Source organism: Meles meles, chromosome 1 (genome assembly GCF_922984935.1).
Source record: "Meles meles chromosome 1, mMelMel3.1 paternal haplotype, whole genome shotgun sequence".
Lineage (NCBI taxonomy): Eukaryota > Metazoa > Chordata > Mammalia > Carnivora > Mustelidae > Meles > Meles meles.
In genome coordinates, this window is record NC_060066.1 from 146,642,599 (window position 1) to 146,654,990 (window position 12,392).

General features: G+C 34.7%; 1 pseudogene; it reads left to right on the plus strand.

Moving 5' to 3' along the window:
* The first annotated feature begins 942 nt into the window (after window positions 1–942).
* LOC123954482 lies at window positions 943–4,800 on the plus strand (annotated as a pseudogene).
* Window positions 4,801–12,392: the final 7,592 nt, after the last annotated feature.

Genomic DNA, 12,392 nt, shown 5'->3' on the forward strand with positions numbered 1-12,392 from the left:
CAAATACATCTAATTGCTTGTAAAAGTTAGGTCCATTGACTATAGTTTAATTACAGTCTACTGCCAAATCCTACATTAGCATAAAAAGTACAACCCTAAAGAATAAAATAAAATGACATTTTGGCTGAGCAAAGGTTCCAGAGTCCTACAGGGTCATGATTTAAGGCTTCACACCCTATAAGGATCATTAATAGCAAAGACATAATGAAATAGATTTTGAAAAAAGATTGTCTACCAGGGCTCTCTAGATATGAAGTTTTTGAAGAGGAAGAGGGCAATTGATGGAATAAGCATCAGATTTAGCTCAGCACAGTCACTCAAACAGATTAAACAAAAACAGCAACAAAAACCAAAACCAAAAACTATTTAAATTGTTATCCAACAATTTAGGAAATTTGCAGAGATAATTGATTTAGAGACTTCTCAATTTATCAAATTATGCTGAGCATCTTAAGAAAAGGAGTTGCTTTAATCACAGTGGCTAATTTTTTTTTAAAGATTCTATTTATTTATTTGTCAGAGAGACAAAGAGAGAGAGAGAGAGAGAGAGAGAGCACGGACAAGCAGGCATAGAGGCAGGCAGAGTGGCAGAGAGAGAAGCAGGCTCCCTGCTGAGCAAGGAGCCGGATGTGGGACTTGATCCCAGGACCCTGGGATCATGACCCGAGCCAAAGGCAGCAGCTTAACGGACCCAGGCGTCCCCACAGTGGCTATTATTGGACATTGAACAACCAGCCTATTTGGTAAGGACGTGCAGAGTCTGCAAAATCCTGCTGAGCAGATCTCACTCTCCAATGGAAAAGCGAAGCAGGGTCCTAACTGATTCTGCAACACCAAACTGACAAGCAGAATACAAAGTTCATGCCCTTAACTTCTTCCTTTTCCATTGATACTGACCCATGATTGCCACCGCCCAACTCTACCTTTGACTTTTCTTGAAGGATGGAGGAAGTACTTAAGAAGGATGAGGTAACTTGTTTCTTCCCCAAGACTGCCAACACATGCACACTGCAGCATTTTGTGGCATGTGTGTCTTCAGTCACCTCAGGATTTTCACCTGAGGAGCAACTTATTTCCTATGTGCTTGTGGAAAGGCCCTGAAGATTTTATTATTATTATTATTACTATTATTATTACCAGTTGAGTTCCATATAAACTATTGACAATAAGTATGCTCCACTTACACTATTTCTTTCCTTTTATGGAATACCCCAATTTAGTGGTATAAAACCATAACTGAATACAGGAAATGAATTTCTATATTGGAATTTTGATCTCAAAAATCATTTAATTCAATAAATTGTTCAAAGGTAAGAATTGATTTGATTGATTACTAATGGTCTTTAGCCAGTCGTAACCAAAGGATATCTGTGATAATCTCCTAAGAACAAAACAAATATTGACAATATCAACAATTTAATTATCTAATGACAACCAGTGCTGCCACATAAGGTAAGTGTAGGTGTGGTCACTCTTTCTAGTACTTATCACAGTTGTGATATTATCCCTTCTGGTGTAGGACAGAGTCAGCAGTAATGAATGAGGCCCTTATTTATCTGCTCAGTGCTGATACTAGTTTTAGGTAAGAGAAACTAGGAATTACTAGTGTACACTAGGTGATTAAAATCCATTCATGCTAATTTATATATGCAAAAAAAGTAACATTCTTTTTTTACCTACAACTATTTGTATGTTTTTCTGAAGCTTGGATTCTTTTTAATGGTAGCAGGAGGAGCTAAGATGGATGGGATGTGATTTGATATTTTATTCTATTTTTTGAAGATTTTATTTGTTTCTTTTAGAGACAGAGAGAGAGCAAATGGGCAGGAAGGGGCACAGGGAGGGAGAGAGAATCTCAAGCAGACTCCCTGCTGAGCATGGAGCCCAACTTGGGGCTTGATCCCAGGACCCTGAGATCATGACCTGAGCTTAAAATCAAGAGTCAGATGCTCAATTGACTGAGTCACCCAACTGCTCCTGGATGGGCTTTAAATACATCATTTAATGATTACTTATCTTTTCTATTTTAAAATTGTCTTTCTGGTGTTATCTCTACCAAGATAGTATCTGGACATACCATCGGGCATCAAAAAAAAAAAAAAAAAAGAAAAAAAAGAAAAGAAAAAAACCCTCAAATTGGGGAGCAGTCTTCTCTAGGATGTCTCTTGTCCCACTTGGCTGCTCTTCATCTTGCTGTTACCCATTCTTGATATTGTGGTGATAAAAGTCATGCTTACATCCCATATTTTTCCTCTGCACAGTCAGTGCCTAGAGGTCCCTTTGCTTCTACAAACAGATTCCACTACTCTGATGTGGCCATACCCCAGACTTTTCTACCACTGCTGCTCTGCTGAATCTCAGCCATATGTTCCTTTGAGCCCTTCCTTAAGAAATACCCTCCCTAATTAACCAATGATTTCCTGTTCTCAAGTAAGGACACAGTGGCTTTGATACATTTCACTCTTTATGCCCAGAATGCATAGAGGTAAGGGTGAGAGTATGGTAGGGTGTAGTCTGTGGCCATTTGGCCATCACCACTCAGCTCTGTGTGTCCCTCTTAGTATGAGACATTCAGCCAAATGGCCTCCTCCTTAGCTCCAAAAAATTGTGGGGCTCCTTTATTTTCAGCATTGCTCACATATACATATATCCTCTGGGGTTCTTCTATCACTACCCAATCTTCATCTTGAGGTTTATCTTCAAGTGAACTAGATTGGGGGTGGAAGAGAAAACTAGAGACACAGCATCTGACCTTTTGCTCTTTTCTCCTCCTTTCTCATCCTATCCTCTCTATAGACTCAGATGTGTTCTCTCTATAATATCCCAAGATTCTTTCTATATAGTAAAATAAAAATCCAGGTCTCTAATTTTTTTAATGTAAGAAATATTGGAATTTATAAATTCTTTTGTCTTTCTTCTAAGCCTAGATTGCAAAACTACTGTTTTATTTATACACCAAATCTCCCATTCACCATACACTTGACATCTTTGTTCCAGGTTTCATGACTCTCCCCTGGATCATGGAAATGCTTTAATGCCTGGGTAGTTAAGTAAGCTATAATTTAAAAGAAATACAAAATACATGATCTTATCTTTTGAAAATGTTACACTCATTTTCTAGTTCAAAAATAATGTAAAATGAAATATAAAGATTCTGGCATATTTCACAAACCAAAGGAGAACCTTCATCTTAGCCTAGAATTGCCTGGTGCTGGGGTTCAATACACCATGAGAAACCACATCTATATTTTCTACCTTACCCTCCATGTCTTTTTATGGCTTTTATATTTTCATCTGTTTTACCAGTTTTATTATTTTCTGGACCAGCTTTCTCTATATCCTTGTCTAAAAAATGGAAAACACTATTAAGCTTTCCAGTTTTTATATTTCTTTTTGGGGAATTAAGTCCTTTTATACTCACCCTCCTTCTGAGCTTTCCCAGGTAATGTCTCAAGATATTTTAACAAATCATTTGTAATTAAAAAAAAAAAAAAAGAAAATCTCTTGGGATTATTAACCTGCTCCAGGGTAAAGGTCATAGTTTTCAGGATTTACTTTTTATTCCTGTTTCCCAGGACTTTGAAATTTTTCAAAATCAGTGACCTATCCAGGATATTTTTTTCCCAGTGCATGCTGTTTTAACCAATAAATCTACCTTGCATCAGTCTGGTGTCATTTTGCAATCTTATAGATTAAGCTATATCTTGACTAATAATATTTATTATGAAAATGAATTTCTGCTTTAACTTGTTGACATGATGAATGATATTGGGCTCCTAATATCAAGCCATCTTTGCATTCCAGTTATAAGCCTTGTAGGGGCTATGTTTATTTTTAAAATACTGGTAGATTCTAATTTGTAATTAGAATCGAATTTCATTTTGGATTATTCACTAATATTCAAAAATGATCTTGAGGGCTTTTGGTATTGCTTTTATAAATATTATCTAACTTTGACAGATGTTGATAGCAATATTCTGCTGATTTCAAAAAGATATTGCAAGCATTTAGTCTTATTTCTTTGCAATAACCTAAATAGAGTTTAGATTTAAAAAAAAACTTAAATAGGATTAGCAATACTGGTTGGTTTAAGTGTTAAAATAATTTGGACTTAATTCCTAGTGAAGGCTGTTTATGGCAGTTCTGGGGTCTCAGCATTTTTCCCAGTTGTGGTCCAAAATCCATCTGAAGTGGAGGCAGCAAATTTCAAAGTTCTTGCTGGTGTGAATAGAAACTGGTGGTGGTTGGAGCAGGTGATGTTGGGGAAGCTACACTGACAATCCAGCTCATCCAGAACCACTTTGTAGATGAATATGATCCCACCAGAGAGGAATTTTAGTGAACACAGGTGGTTATAGATGGTGAAACCTGTCTGTTGGATATACTGTATATAACTGGTCAAGAAGAGTACAGTGCCATGAGAGACCAACATAATAGAACAGGTAAAGACTTCTTCTGTGTATTTGTCATCAATAATAACAAATAATTTGCAGTAATTAATCTCTACAGGGAACAGATTAAGCAAGTAAAAGACTCAGAGGATGTACCTATGGTGCTAGGAGGAAACAAGTGTGATTTGTCAACAAGGATAGTTGACACAAAACAAGCCCACGAACTGGCCAAGAGTTATGGGATTCCACTCACTGAAAACTCAGCCAAGACCAGAAGGTTGTGGAAGATGCCTTTTATACAGTGGTGAGAGAAATATGTAAGTATCAAATGAAGAAACTCAATAGCAATAATGATGGGACTCAAGGTTGTATGGGGTTACCATGCATGGTGATACAACAAATGCTTTGAAAGTTACAGCTGCAAAAAAGAGCCACTGTCTAGCTGCACCAAGACCCTAGTCTTGAATTCCCTGGAGGAGAATCATTCCTGTTGCAATCTTCAGTCTTACAAAGAAGCTCCTGCTACTTCTTCAACTTTCAGTATATCAGTACAATATTCTCTATTTGAGAAGTTCCCTGAATAACTACCTCCTCACTTGGGAGGAATGAACACTATTTTACACCCTGGGTTCTCCCTCAATACACACAAATAAACTTCTGCCATCCCAAGTTTTTCATCTGAAAAGTAATTCATGCTCTGAAACAGAGAATGTAACATGAAATTCTGTGGGAAAAAAAAAATGTCTTGAGCTCTAAAGTACCAACTGCTGTTGCCTTTTTTTTCTTGTTTAATGTTGAACATGGAATGATGTTGGGTTTTGAAGAAATGTCACAAATTACTGTTTTGCTAAGAATATAGTTAAGTTGCCATTTGGTTTATTTATAATGTTACTGGCTATGTTCTGTAAATTGGCATATGCCTTGCATTCATAAATAGAAATAATAATAATAATAATAATAATAATAATAATAATTTGGACTTAAATCTTTACCTTCACTTTGGGGATGTTTCCTTTGTCCACTTTCCCAATTTCTTCTACAGTGACATTTGTTTCTTTATTTAGGTTTTGATAGTTTCTTACCTTTTGACAATCAATTTTTGCTAGAAAATTACATATTTCATTTAGGTTGTCACATTCACTTCTACAGAATTGAATAAATATTCTTGTTTAAAAATATCTTCTATGTTTTTCATTTTTGAATTTGGTAAAAATCATAATAAAGAAAGCTTGAATAATATTACTTATTCATTTAAGGGAAGATATATTAAGGACATTATAAGTAAATGCATTTCAAGAGTTGATGAAAGCATAATCTGTCATAGGATAAACAATTTGGTCTAATGAAGTAACATGGATTTATTGTCGAAGTTCAGTTTTTTTCACTTACTTGTTGTTGAGTCTTATGTAATTTAACTTCTCTGAGTCCCACATTTTAAAAAACCTTAGGAAAGAATGTCTGCCTTGAGCCTGGGTGGCTCAGTGCGTTAAGCCACTGCCTTCGCTCGGGTCATGATCTCAGGGTCCTGGGATCGAGTCCCGCATCGGGCTCTCTGCTGAGCAGGGAGCCTGCTTCTCTCTCTCTCTCTCTCTCTCTCTGCCTGATTGTGATCTCTCTCTGTTGCATAATTAAATAAAAAAAAATATCTTGTCAGGATCATTGAAATAATAAATATAATTACAGCAATAATAGTAGAGTTATGCTCTCACAGAGTTAATGCTCAGTAAATTTTATTTTCACTTAAGATAGAGTTTGGCACTAGATAGAGTTCATTTTAGAAATCTAAGGATGATTCAATGTTTTGCGTGTAAATAAAATTAAATAACAAAAATTAAGTGATCACCAAATGGATAACGTCAATACCAATACCTCATCTTAACAACAAAAAATTGTATAAATGGTACAGAGAATAATACTGAATTTATTTTCCACAATATGTCTCTAAAAGACTAATGATATAAAAATAAGTCACATATTTTAAATCATTAAATTGTAATTAGATAAGATATTAATTGGGTTAAATATTAATTATATCAACTAAGTGAAATTAATTAGATTAAATTAATTAATTAAAACAAGACTTTAATTGATTAAATATATTTTTTTCTTTCACAATAATCTGTATAAAGTGCAACATCCTCTTCTCTGAAGCTGGATCCTGAATTAAATCAGAACCTCAGATTCCTAGCTCCATGCAAGACTTTTCCTAACTGCTATTTCCAATGGAAGGAAAAACCATAAGTTCTATTGATCTACATATCTATTTTTGTGTCAGTCTCATACTGTTTTCATTACTGTACCTTTGTAGTGTATCTTGATATCTGGGATTGTGATACCTTCAACTTTGTTCTTTTTTTCTTAAGATTGGTATAGTAATCAAAACAGTATGATACTAGAAGAAAAATAAATATATAGGAAGGATAGACAGCCTAGAAATAAACGCACTCCTATATGGTCAATTAACTTACAACAAAGTAGGCAAGAATATAATGGGAGAAAAGACAATCTCTTCAGTAAATGATGTTGGAAAAACTGGACAGCTATATACAAAAGAATGAAAGCTGGAACACTTTCTTACACCATACACAAAAATAAATTCAAAATGGATGAAAGACTTAAATGTGAGATGTAAAATCATAAAACTCCTAAAAGAAAATATAGGTAGTAATCTCTTGGACATAGACCTCAGCAAGATATTTATGGACGTGTCTTCATAATGGAAAGAAAATGAAAGCAAAAATAAACTACTGGGAGGCTCAGGTCATGATCCCAAAGTCCTGGGATCAAGCCTGCATGGTGCTCCCTGCTTAGTGGGGAGCCTGCTTCTCCCTCTCCCTCTGCTGCTCCCTCTGTTCATACTCTCTCTCCCCAACTCTCTCCATCTGTCAACTAAGTAAACAAGGAAAAAATCAAATAAATAAATAATTTTTCAAATAAATGAAACCATCAACAAAACAAAATTCAAAGTAGTGAATGAGAGAAGTTATTCACAAAAGATATATCCAATAAAGGGTTAAATCCAAAATATTTAAAGAACTAATAAAACTCAACATCAGAAGAAGAAGAAGAACAACAACAACCTGATTGAATATTGGACAGAAGACAGGAATAGATATTTTTCCAAAGAAGACATATAGATCGCCAACATAGGTTGTTGTTGTTGTTGTTATTACGCCCATGTCCATTGATAGATGAATGAATAAAGAAGAGGTGAGCTATACATATAATATATACATATTTATATATATTACTGAACCAAAAAAAAAGAATGAAATCTTGCCATTTGCAACAACATGGATGGACCTAGAAGGTATTGTTAGTTAAAATAAGTCAGACTGAGATAGACTAAGGCCATATGATTTCATCAATATGTAGACTCTAAAAATCAAAACAAATGAACAAAAAAAAAAAAAAAAGACTCTTAAATACGAAGAACAAACTGGTAGTTACCAGAGGGGAGATGGATGGGGAGATGGGCAAAAAGATGAAGGGGATTAAGAGGTACAAAATTCCAGATATAAAAGAAACAAGACATGAGACAAAAAGTATAGCACAGGGAATATAGTCAGTAATATTTGGAATAACCCTGAATGGTGACAAATGGTGACTGCACTATGGTAAGCACTGAATAACGTATAGAATTTTCAAATGAATATATTATACACCTGAAACTAATATAATATCATGTCAATTATACTTCAATAAAAAAGTTTGTTCAGAATTGAGAGTCCTGTTATTCTGTTATCTTGATTCTCTCTAGCTGCATGTTATGCCTGCTTAAAAAAAAAAAAAAGGATATCTGGATTTACAATGCAACCTCCAATTTTTTAAAATGCCCCAAGTTAACCAATGTATGACAAAATATCACCCAGCTCAAGCGGTACAATTGTGTAATGCAAGATATAGACTGTAGTAGGACATGTGGTGGAAACCAAGGACCAACAGCATTGCTTGTGAAACAACAGTTTATCATGTTTCATGTATGGGAGTTTTGCATATACTCAACTAGAAAGCTAATATCAATAAAATGTGTACTGTGTTTTAATTTTGCCATGACATATTTCTCACAAATTTCACATATATGCATGTACATGTACACACATTCATATGTATTTTACCAAGTGCATACACATGTTGCTATAGTAGCTGGGTCAGGTTGCTTGCCAACTTCATATGGCCACTTGGACCCTAGTATTGATGCCTGATCCTTTGCCAATGTTTTCCTCTCCTCCATGGTAAATTTCCCTAGGTAGGGAGTGGGTGGATAATGTTAACCTTGCCTACCAGCTGGCCTCAATTTTATCAGACAAGTTTCAATGTTTATCTCTTGGATTTCAGGAGCTTTGGTTCCCAAAGAAACTGGATTCATTAAATAATTTTACTCACTTTCCCAGAGAATGTTTTGTGCTATGTATCATACATACCAATATATTTATATGCGAGTAATGGGAGAAGGGGAATCACCAGACATACATAGAGATGCTATTACTGCCTGAGTCAAAATGACTTGTTTGTCATAAATTTCCATTGTGATGACCTAGATAAAACAAGTGAAATATATGTTCCAATGTGACCAGATGCCCCAATGGCTAACATTTAAATAAAATTTCACATCACTAAGGCATATATACATTCACTTACACAGACACACACGGACACACACTGATTTGTTGTAAATTACACCTTCTTATTGTACTGTAAGCTCCATAAGTACAATGATTTGCACATTGCTATATTCCAATATCTAACACAGTTTCTACTGCATTTTATAAATTCAGTAAATGTTAAATCAATAAATTAAATATGCATATTATAATACAAAAAATAATTCATAGACATTTTAAAGCAACACTCACATAAAATTTTGTTGGAACAGACTTTGCCATTTATTGATATATTATCTATGGTTGCTTTCTCATCAAAACAGCAGATTTGAGCAGTGGCAGCAAAGACAGTATGGCCCACAAAACCTAATAAATCTTCTGTTGGGCTCTTTACAGACAATGTTTGCTAACCCTTTTCCCAGAAGCGTAATCTTTAAATGTATATGAATACACATAAATTAAATGAATATTGTTATTGAATACTATTTTGTAATATTTGGCAAGTACAATAATACTAGAAACAAATAAAAATAAACAATGGAAAGATGCAGAGTAAGATCAAATTATGAGAAGATATTACATTTATTTGAAAAACAAAAATTAATTATAAAATTGTTATAATTAGAAAATGGTTCTTGTTAGTGACCTAATCAATTAATTAATTTGAAATATATTTTTGAGAGCATATGGCTCACCAGACTTCGCATTTGATAGGACATATTTTTAAAAGATGCCTATAAAATTTCTTTCCTTTTTTTTTATAAAATTTCAAAATTTGTCTTTTTACCTTCTTTCCACCATCTTCTTTAACCTAGACTATTAACAACCACTCTTCAAGGACCTCTGATGGTATCCTTTTCTGGAGCATACACTTCTCAACTAATCAGGTCATTTCCCTGATTTTTGGTGGTTACCCATTTCTCACTTGCATAAATCCCACCATACTTACTATGCTTTACAAAGTCCTACACAATGTTGTCTCAGTCCAAGACCCCTTCACAGTATATAGTCCAATGGTAGGGACCATGGGCTTTAAAGTTCGGATTCAAGTCTTGATTCCATCTCAAACTAACTGTATGAATTTGAACAAGTTACTTAATCCCTTCTCTGCCTTCATTTCTTTATTTATAAATGGGAATAGTAATTATATCTATGTGATCAATTGCTAAAAATTAAATAATTTACATAAAGTATAGAGAAAAGTCCTTGAAACCTAGTTAGTACTCAGTAACTTAGGCTGTGATTACCTTTGCAATTTCAAGTCTTCCAAATTCATATGCCACACCCCAGGATTACTTTTGCAATACTGAACAAACTAAGCCCATAAACGTGATAGCTCTTTCCTTAACAATGCTCCCTTTGATATCCCCACACCTGTCCTGCTGTGGTTTGGCTATGTCCTAGTCTGACTTCAGGACTTTGTCCAGAATCATGAAGATCTGAGATTTAACTCTGTAAGTCAGCGCTGGTTAGCCTGCCCCAGTTTCCTGGATGCTGGCAGAAGACATGAGATTCCTAGGTCAGGGACAAAGGTATTTATCACTCACGGTAATAGCACAAACAGTTCCAGTATTTTCTCTGGTTCTCTAAACCCAGTTCTCACAGGATGATGCAAAAAGGGTCTAGTGGCACATGCGGTAGATCATCTTACTTCATAGCAACCTTGAGCTTAGATAAACTGACTTTTATAATGGCCAGAAAGCACATCTGTCTTTGCTGCCAAGAGAGATGCTATATATTCCAAGACGAAAAACAAACCCGCCCTTTGCTCTGGAGTGAAACACTGTTATCTCTATCTTCCAAGGCTATTTTCTGTACAATGTTAGTTAGTTGGGAACAAAGGCACTCAATGTCTCTGCTAGAAAGAGGTTTAGAAACACAAGAGTGTCATAGGACAATGATATCTTAATAGTCTCCATAGAATTCTTCTATTTTTCCTCAAGATAGGGTTATTGATCCATGTAAGCTCCTCGAAGACAGATTCCCAATATTTTTTCACCACTTATCCCAATTCCTAGTATAGCTCCTTGCACATAGTAGGCATTCAAAAATGTTTTTGAGCAAAATCGAGTCTAGTGTAAATGACATTATTTTTATTCCTACTGTTACTACCATAACCAGTTGGAAAATAAAATTTAAAAATATATCTCATTCATATGAGCAACAACTTATAAATACTTCAGCATGTGCATACTTCATGAAAAATGTTCACTAAGTATATATAGAAAGCTACAAAATGACTTCAGTGAAATAAAGAAAGATTCTGGTATATAAAGCTACATGCATAAAGATGGAGTAGCACAGGCTTTGAATTGCAATGAGAAAACATGGATTTTATTTGCATCTTTGCAACTTAAAAATCTACATGCTCTCAGAGAAAAAGGGGAAGTCTTCATAACTTTTTATGCATTTATTCAACAACAACTTACTGATACCTTAAGTAGGTGCCAGGTCCTTTTACAATACTGATTGTCCCTATTAACCAACCCCCATTATTAAGAGTGTCTCCTTAGAGCAAACCCATAACTGATACAACAAAAGCATTTTTTAAAAATTTCTAAGCTTAGTGACCATATAGGAAAAATGTTTTGTCTTTGTAATTATATACATATTATTATGTATATATTATGTATAATATAAACAAATATATTATATATAGTTATATATATATTATGTGGATAGTATCTTATATAATTATCATTCTACTCTTATAAAGAAGGGGCTATTCAGAATATAAAATTTGATATCTGTTTTCAAGGCTAACCAAAGCAGATAGTTAGAAAACTCAAAAATGGCATAAATTTGAATTATCTCAGCAAAGGCCAGAACTATACACACCATTTTTCCTTCACTGTGGAAAGAGCCTCCTGAAAAAAAAAAAAAGTGACTAATTAATTATTTTACACCACACAACTAAATGATAATGTTCAGTATTGGTGTAATCACCAGACCCCTGGACAAGACAGTCTCATTATCACTCCCAATAAAACAGCACTTCAGTATTCTGCAAGACTGCCATTACTGTCAAGGATCGTTGGGTGGTGTTTACAAATAGTTAACCAGCCTTCCTCACAGCTGTTCAAAATTGAGGGCTCATGAACACTTATGCAAGCAGAGTAAAATCTTATAAGCACAGATGAGCAGGAAGAGCGGTGGTACACCAAATGCATAACAAATAAGAATTTTAATTCGTCTCATCATGAAAACAATAAGAGATGAAGAAAGAGAGGACAGAGGCTCTGGATGCCCAGAATTAGAGACTTAACTCAGATCAACAGTGCCTGTCAGACTTAATGAAGATTGTTTATAAACACAAATTTGGCATATTTTAGAGCTGACTGTAAGAAATAACTGCTAAAGTGCTATTCTAGTTGTGTGGCTGATGTTCGGGGATATT